Source organism: Bos taurus, chromosome 9 (genome assembly GCF_002263795.3).
Source record: "Bos taurus isolate L1 Dominette 01449 registration number 42190680 breed Hereford chromosome 9, ARS-UCD2.0, whole genome shotgun sequence".
NCBI lineage: Eukaryota > Metazoa > Chordata > Mammalia > Artiodactyla > Bovidae > Bos > Bos taurus.
In genome coordinates, this window is record NC_037336.1 from 41,484,733 (window position 1) to 41,492,476 (window position 7,744).

At 47.7% G+C, this 7,744-nt stretch overlaps 1 non-coding gene across 1 annotated transcript; it reads right to left on the reverse strand.

The window, feature by feature from the left end:
* Positions 1 to 342: 342 nt before the first annotated feature.
* TRNAF-GAA (transfer RNA phenylalanine (anticodon GAA)) lies at positions 343 to 415 on the reverse strand. Its single transcript has one exon. It is a non-coding gene; the product is annotated as a tRNA-Phe (tRNA).
* Between the last annotated feature and the right edge of the window lie 7,329 nt (positions 416 to 7,744).

Sequence of the window (7,744 nt, forward strand, 5' to 3'; positions counted from 1 at the left end):
ACCGGGTCTCCTGAACTGCAGGCATAATCTTTACCAGCTGAGCTACCAGGAAAGGCCCTAAGACATGGAAGCAATCTAAATATCCATTGACAGATGAATAGGTAAATATGTGTCTGTGTACACACACACAATGGAATATTCCTTTTTGCATCTTCTTGATTCCTTCTGGGATTCTTTTCTTTCTACCTGAAAAACTGTTTAGTTTTTTTTCTTTGGTGTCTGTTCCGTGAAGTTGCTCAGCCGTGTCCGACTCTTTGCGATCCCATAAACTGTAGCCTACCAGGCTCCTCCATCCATGGAATTTTCCAGGCAAGAGTACTGCCATTTCCTTCTCCAGGGGATCTTCCTGACCCGGGGATTGAACCCAGGTCTCCCGCATTTCAGGCAGACGCTTTACCATCTGAGCTACCAGGGAAGCCCTGGTGTCTGTTCAGTTCAGTCACTCAGTTGCATCCGACTCTTTGCGACCCCATGAATCGCAGCACTCCAGGCCTCCCTGTCCATCACCATCTCCTGGAGTTCAGTCAGACTCACGTCCATTGAGTCAGTGATGCCATCCAGCCATCTCATCCTCTGTCATCCCCTTCTCCTCTTGCCCCCAATCCCTCCCAGCATCAGAGTCTTTTCCAATGAGTCAACTCTTCGCATGAGGTGGCCAAAGTACTAGAGTTTCAGCTTTAGCATCATTCCTTCCAAAGAAATCCCAGGGCTGATCTCCTTCAGAATGGACTGGTTGGATCTCCTTGCAGTCCAAGGGACTCTCAAGAGTCTTCTCCAACACCACAGTTAAAAAGCATCAATTCTTTGGCGCTCAGCTTTCTTCACAGTCCAACTCTCACATCCATACATGACCACTGGAAAAACCATAGCCTTGACTAGACGGACCTTTGTTGGTGTCTGTTAGCTAGCTATAAATCATCTCAGTTTTTTGTTTGGCTGGAAATGATTTATTTCACTTTTGAATAATATCTGGACATAGAATTCTGGGTTAGCAGTTATTTTCTTTTAACTTTTTAAAGATGTCATTTTATTATTTTGACTTTCAAAGTTTTGGTTGAAAATTATGTCTCTATATTTTCTTTAGAAAATTTCCTTATTGTGTCTTTATTTTCTTGGGCTCAAAAATCATGGCAGTCATGAAATTAAAAGACGCTTGCTCCTTGGAAGAAAAGCTATGACAAACCTAGACAGCGTATTAAAAAGAAGAGACATCATTTTGCCAAAAAAGGTCCATATAGTCAAAGCTACAGTTTTTCCAGTAGTCATGTATAGATGTGAGAGTTGGACCATAAAGAAGGGTGAGTGCCAAAGAACTGATGCTTTTGAACTGTGGTGTTGGGGAAGACTCTTTCTTGAGAGTCCCTTGGACTGCAAGGAGATCCAACCAGTCAATCGTAAAGGAAATCAAGCCTGAATATTCATTGGAAGGACTGATGGTGAAGCTGAAACTCTAATACTTTGGCCACCTGATGCAAAGAACTGACTCATTAGAAAAGACCCTGATGCTGGGAAAGATGAAAGGTGGGAGGAGAAGGGGATGACAGAGGATGAGATGGTTGGATGGGATCACCGACTCAACAGACATGAGTTTGAGCAAGCTCCTGGAGATGGTAAAGGACAGGGAGGCCTGGCATACTGCAGTCCATGGGGCCGCAAAGAGTTGGATATGACTGAGCAGCTGAACACCCCCAAGTGTTACTCTAAGCAAAGTATAGCTTTGTTGTTGTTGTTTATTTTGTTTTTTAACATAGGCCGCTTCTATAGTTTCTTCTTTGGTTGTTTTCACTATTTTACTATAACGTGCCCGGTGATTACTTTCTTTGTACTTGCCTGCTTAAGGCTTGTAGCACTTTCAGAATCTATGACTTCATGTTTTTTGGGTCAGTTTTTAAATCCTTATTTTCTCTTCAAATCATTTATGCTACATTGTCTCTCTCTTTTTCTTCCAGACTCTAATTACACAAAGTTTACACTGGCTTTCATATATATCGTAGGCTCTTTTTATAAATGTTTTATCTTGTTATTATAGTGACATCTGCATATTTTCTTCTGGCTTATATTCAAATTTATGAATCATCTTCAGTTGTGTGTAATCTGCTTTTAAATTCTTCCATTGAGTTTTTAATTTCAGTCCTAGAATTTTTATTTGATTATTTTTAAAAGAGATTCAACATCAGATCAGATTACTCGCTCAGTCATGTCCGACTCTTTGTGACCCCATGAATCGCAGCACGCCAGGCCTCCCCGTCCATCACCAACTCCCGGAGTTCACTGAGACTCACATACATTGAGTCAGTGATGTCATCCAGCCATCTCATCCTCTGTCGTCCCCTTCTCCTCTTGCCCCCAATCCCTCCCAGCATCAGAGTCTTTTCCAATGAGTCAACTCTTCGCATGAGGTGGCCAAAGGACTGGAATTTCAGCTTTAGCATCATTCCTTCCAAAGAAATCCCAGGGCTGATCTCCTTCAGAATGGACTGGTTGGATCTCCTTGCAGTCCAAGGGACTCTCAAGAGTCTTCTCCAACACCACAGTTCAAAAGCATCAATTTTATATGTTTGAATTATATCTTTTTTCTTAGTTTTCAGTTATTTGGTTCTATCTTCTGGCATGACTGTTTTTTAAATGTATATACTGTGCATGAAAAATTGTAATGATAACTTGAGGCTCTGGATGGTGTTAGCTTCCTCCAAAGAGGATCTACTTGTTTCTGGAAAGCAGATAGCTGGGGGAATATATCCTTAATCAAATCTGATTGAATTTATTCAGATCTGAATTTCAGTCTCTGTGAGTACTAGTCTGTTTTCAGGCTAGCTTTACTACCAGGGTATAGACCTTCCAGGTTTCTAGCTGAAAGAGTGGGGCATTTACTAGAACACCTCCTTTTGGAAAGACTTAAATCCCAATTTTTGTTTCCTTAGGCCTTTGAAATTGCCAACAACCCTGCTCAGCATCTCTGTACTTATTCAAAATTGCAAATACTTTATGGAGAAATCAGCTGTATATTAAGCTACTCACTGCTTTGTGTTTCATTTTTCTCTACACCTTTGACCTTGTCTTAGTTGCTTTCCAGTGCTTCCAAACAGATAATTCTGAGTTTGTTTTTTTTTTTTAATCTAGGTTTTTTCTTGTTCTCACATGGAGGACTGGTCTGCTATTGGGTTGGCCACACAAACTGTTCAGGTTTTTCTATAAGATGTTATGGAAAAACATGAATGAATCTTTTTGCCAACCCAATATAAGTCTGTAATGTCTGGAAGCAGAAGTCTCCCCCTAAGGAATCTGTAAATAGTACTGCTCTATTTTATCAACCTTGGTCCTGCCCTTTAGGAACCTTTGCTTTAAAACTCAATCTCAGTTGCTAAAAAAAAAAAAAAAAAAACAACTCAGGATAACAAAAATAATTGACACCTTGGATATTGAGTATTATTTTTCAAATAATATGTTATAATGTCAACAATAATAATAATCAACAATTACTGAATGTTTACTCTGGATTAGGAAGTGTCCTAGGACCTTACATGCAGTAATTTATTAAATGAAAGACAGTGAAATTCTTAATTTAGGGTCCTGTAGTGTATAGGGAGGGCTTGTACTATTCTCATCTACTGGATTCCTCATTTAAGAGGCAGCCTCAGGGGACTTCCCTGGTGGTCCACTGGCTGGGACTCTGCATTCCCAACTCAGGGGACCTGGATTGATCCCTAATCAGGGAACTAGATCCCACATACTGCCAGGAAGAGTTCACTTGCCACAACTAAAAAATCCTACATGTCAGCCACAACAAAGATTGAAGATCCCACATGCCACAGCTAAGACTCAGTGCAGCCAAATAAATAATTAAAAAGAAGAAGAAGAAGAAGTAGCCTCAGGAGTGCTATGGGAGGGGCAGGAAGAGTTGGAAAACATAGGAGTTTCTGTGACTTCATGGGTGAGCATAAGTTTAATCCAACAGCAATGGTGCTTCCAAGGCTGGTATCTAGATCTTTTTAGAGACATCACAGGTCTCAGCTTCCTCTCACCTATGCCTTCCAGAAACACCAAGGTTGAGATGGCCTTAGATTGATCACAAACAGATTGAGACAGGCTGGGACCCAGGGCCCTTTGACCTAGGACTTGCACCTGGACAAACGTTTCCTCAAGCAACAAACTATATGGGACTAACAACAGCCGTGCGTGTACATCTGGGGCAAATTATGGACACAAGACTCACAAAGACCAAGAACCCAACTGCCACTTTGAAAAGCTGGGAGCAAAAGCAGCATACTGAGCATACCCCATGCACACACCACACCAAATAGTAGGCAAACCACCTAAGTTATACCTCGGGCCTGATCCCTGGACACACCGCTACCTTACCCCAAAAGGTACCAGTGCATCCCCTCCCCGACCCTGTCAGGAAGCAAGGAAGGTAATGTGTTACTTGACTTCACTCCCCTCCACTGCAGCAGCAGCCCCAGTAAAGCCTTGCCTCAATTTCCTGTCTGGCCTCTTAACAACTCCTATTGACTAGCGAAGGCCAAGAACCCTGTCAGTAACAAGATGATGCCTCCCCACCCTGGTGGTTGAGAAGTGCTCCACCATAGAGCTCAGGGACCTCCCATCAAACTCTCCCCAGTAAAGTATTAAACACCAATTATTTAGCTCTTATTGTGAATTAACATGTCATTTCACCCAAACGCATTTGCGAGTCGTTTGAGCCTTACCTTTACCCGATTCTGTCGCCACGAAAGCCAAGGAACAGCACCGTGAAGGGGGCCTGGTGGACAGCCATCTTAGGAGTCAGAAGACCCCTGTCCCCGCTTCCGGTCTCATTAGCTGTGTGGTTTTAGGTAATTTATTTTTCCTTTGTTGTCCTCAACATCCTCATTAAAGAGGTCTCTAAAATCCCTTCCAGCTCTAAAACCTCTTATCTACAAAAAGTAGATCCCAGAAATCACCCTCAGGCACCTACACTCAACCCAATCCCAACCTGACCCAGGAAGCTTTCAACAGGACCCGTGTGCCCTCTCACCTGCCCTCCCTACCCCCACCCTTCCCATCCCCTCCCCCTCCAGCAGGGCCCCACCCCCACCCCGCCCCCCACCCCCGCCCATCCCGAGCCAGGCTCCCAGGGTGCTGGTAAAGTGGGCCCAGCCTCACTGGTTGCCCCTCTTCTCCCCTCCTCTCCAGATCCCTGTTTCCTGTCTGGCAGATTTACGATGCAGTTCAAAGAAGGAAGGATGATATAACGCTTTCCTGCTCCCTCCCTCTCCCAACCGACTTAGGCTAACTGGCTGGGGGCCAAGCGGTTTGTTTTCCGCAGCCTTGAGTTTGTAAAAATACTCCAGGCCCCAACCTCCCGCCTGTGACATGGCGTCAGCTCCCAAACCCACCGGTCAGGCCTTCGCTTGTGGGCGGGAAGGAGGCGGCCCTGCGCTGGGCTGGAGTCTAATTAAGTGCTGAGCAAATAAACCATGGGCTTCAATTTTAGCTCTGAAAATAGCTAGGGCCCAGGATTCCTCTCTCTGGCCTGAGCTGTGAGGCTGGTCCCACCACACTGACCTCCCTGGCCTGAGCAGTGGGGTTTGTGAGGAGGGACTGAGAGGAGAGGGGTCTGAGGAGCCCATGAAGGCCCATGGGCACAAAGCCATGGGGGACGTCGACTTCAGGGAGAGGGAGACTCCAGCCTGGGGGTGGGCTACCCAGGCCCTGCCTTTGCACTGTGCGGACCGCCTGCCTGCAGGACGCCCAGGAGTTCTGGGTCCCACTGACTGCCTCTCCGAGCCCCATGTGGCTAAGAATGCTAAGCTCTGGCCAACACTGAGGTAATTCTCTAGGCAGATCATAGAATACACATCACAGTTTCATGCATAGTCAAGCCTCTTGGGCAATGAGGACGAGGAAAAACATCAACAAATGAATATGTGAAAATAAAAGCTTCTGCGAGTCAACTGAATGTATCACTGGCTCAGTTAGACTGGCTCCTGAGCATCTTCTGGTCCACCCTGCCTGGAAGGAGAGAGGGTGGCCTGCTGAGGGGGCGGGCAGGGACAACTAACCACCCCACTCCAGGTGAACAAGAGGGTGGGCCGTGAGAACCAGGGCACATCCACAGGGTCACTGGCTTTGCCTTCTGGGCACCTCCTCCGTCCTTCATCCCATCCCAGCTCTTCTCACGCCATGCCCTCGTCGGCTGTCCATCTGCTGATTAGACAGTGGATAGACTATCTCCTCCCCTCCCCCACTACGGAGGCACCTGGCTTGAGGGCTTTTGTTCCTTTTCAGCCTCCCTTCTGCAACACCTGGGACTGAATTGGCTTTGTATTGGCATGGAGCCCTCGGACCTCAGCATCAAAGAGGCAGGGCGTGAAGCCACAATCAAGAACAAGCAAAGTGAGCGCAGGGACTTTGCTTATTTGGATGGTGTCTGCATGTCTGGATGACCCACAGGGAAGCAGACCTCCAGTGCCAACAGCGGCTGTGAAGACAAGTCACAAGTGCCTCAGACTAAGCCAGTACCCTCTGCTTCTGCGGAATCGTTGGAAGAAAAGGGAAGGAGAAACTCAAAGGAAATCAAACTGCAAGGGCAGAAGTGCAGGCTCTTACCTGGCACTCCTCGGTGAGGGCTTTTCCAGCAAGACAAAATGCCGAGCAGATATCTGGGGGACACAGGCCCCTTCAGCTCACTCTTGCAGATGCCTTCAGAGGTCCTGCTTCTCTTCAAACACTTTCAGTCACTCCATGAGCATGTTTGAAGCAGCTCCCACGGCCGCATGTGGCCGTGCAGCAGGGGCACAGCCAGCCACATGAGTAACGACAAGACGGTCAAGTGTGTGACCAGTGCTGCACGGAGGAGGGGACCGGGGGGCCGAGGGAAGACGGCACAGGCACCCACGGCCGCCTGGCAGCCAAGGAAGGCTTCCCCGAGAGGCTGAGGGTGCCCAGGCCTTCTCCAGGCCTGTCTGCTGCTCTTTCCCCCACTTCTCCACTAAGGGCCTGGTCAGGGGCCGGGGCCATGGGAGACAGACCGGCAGTCAGAGGACACTCTTCATTCAACAGGGACCTGTCGCTACCCTGGTCTCCCCTTTCCTGCTCGGAGGAGCCTCCTCCGGCCTAGTTGTTCCTAACTCAGCCCCCTCTCCTGGTGGAGCCTGAGGCCAGAAAGCAGGCAACGCTGATAATAATAATAGTAATAATAATGGTAATGCGGAGAAGGGGGTAGGGAGGGGAGTGGTGGAGGAGAAAGGCCGCTTTACCTCAAACCCCACCCTGCGGGTTAAGTGTCTCCACCCCCAGCCATGCTTGTGGAGAAGGCAGCTCCGTGTGGCCAGACCACAGAGTCCCCATTTGGAAGATCCCCTTTCCTAACCACCCTGGCCCAACATCAGTAGCAATATTGCCCCACAAGGAGCAGCGAGCCATTTACTGCAAAAATCACCAGCGTCAGGGCTCAAACACCAAGTTCAGACACGAAGAACTCCCCCTCTGGAGCATAAAACCAAGTTCAGAATGAAGAAAAACAAAATTTCCAGCCCGAGTTTCCTCTGAGGAGACACCCTCGGCGCCCCTCCTCACAGCTGCAAGGCCTCCTTCCCGGGCTGGGCCCTCATTAGGAGCTAATGGGCCCCAGCTGTGCCAGCTTCCAGACTCCTCCTTAACCCCTTGGTTTCCTCCGTCACTGCCAGAGGAAAATGAGGCCTTGGAATTTCCGTGCAGGGTTGAGAGCAGAGGGCACCCGCTGCACAGAGTTAGTGGTGTGCAC